Source organism: Penaeus monodon, chromosome 20 (genome assembly GCF_015228065.2).
Source record: "Penaeus monodon isolate SGIC_2016 chromosome 20, NSTDA_Pmon_1, whole genome shotgun sequence".
Classification (NCBI taxonomy): Eukaryota; Metazoa; Arthropoda; class Malacostraca; order Decapoda; family Penaeidae; genus Penaeus; species Penaeus monodon.
In genome coordinates this window covers 30,432,397-30,432,606 of record NC_051405.1, presented here as the reverse complement: position 1 = coordinate 30,432,606, position 210 = coordinate 30,432,397, and positions in this window count along the sequence as shown.

Below are 210 nucleotides of genomic sequence, written 5' to 3'. Positions count from 1 at the left end.
AACACATGTATTCCCTTAACCTACAGATCACTCTCCCACGTCTGTCTGAACCATGTTTTAAATATTTTCTTTGTTTTTCTTGCGTCTGCTTCACCCACGTTCTAAAAAAAGGCTTTTCATTTATTCAGACTCGATATCCCTGTCGATGAGATGCCCACGCGGGGAGAGACAGAGTGAGGAATAGCGAGAGAAGGAAAGAGCAATGATATC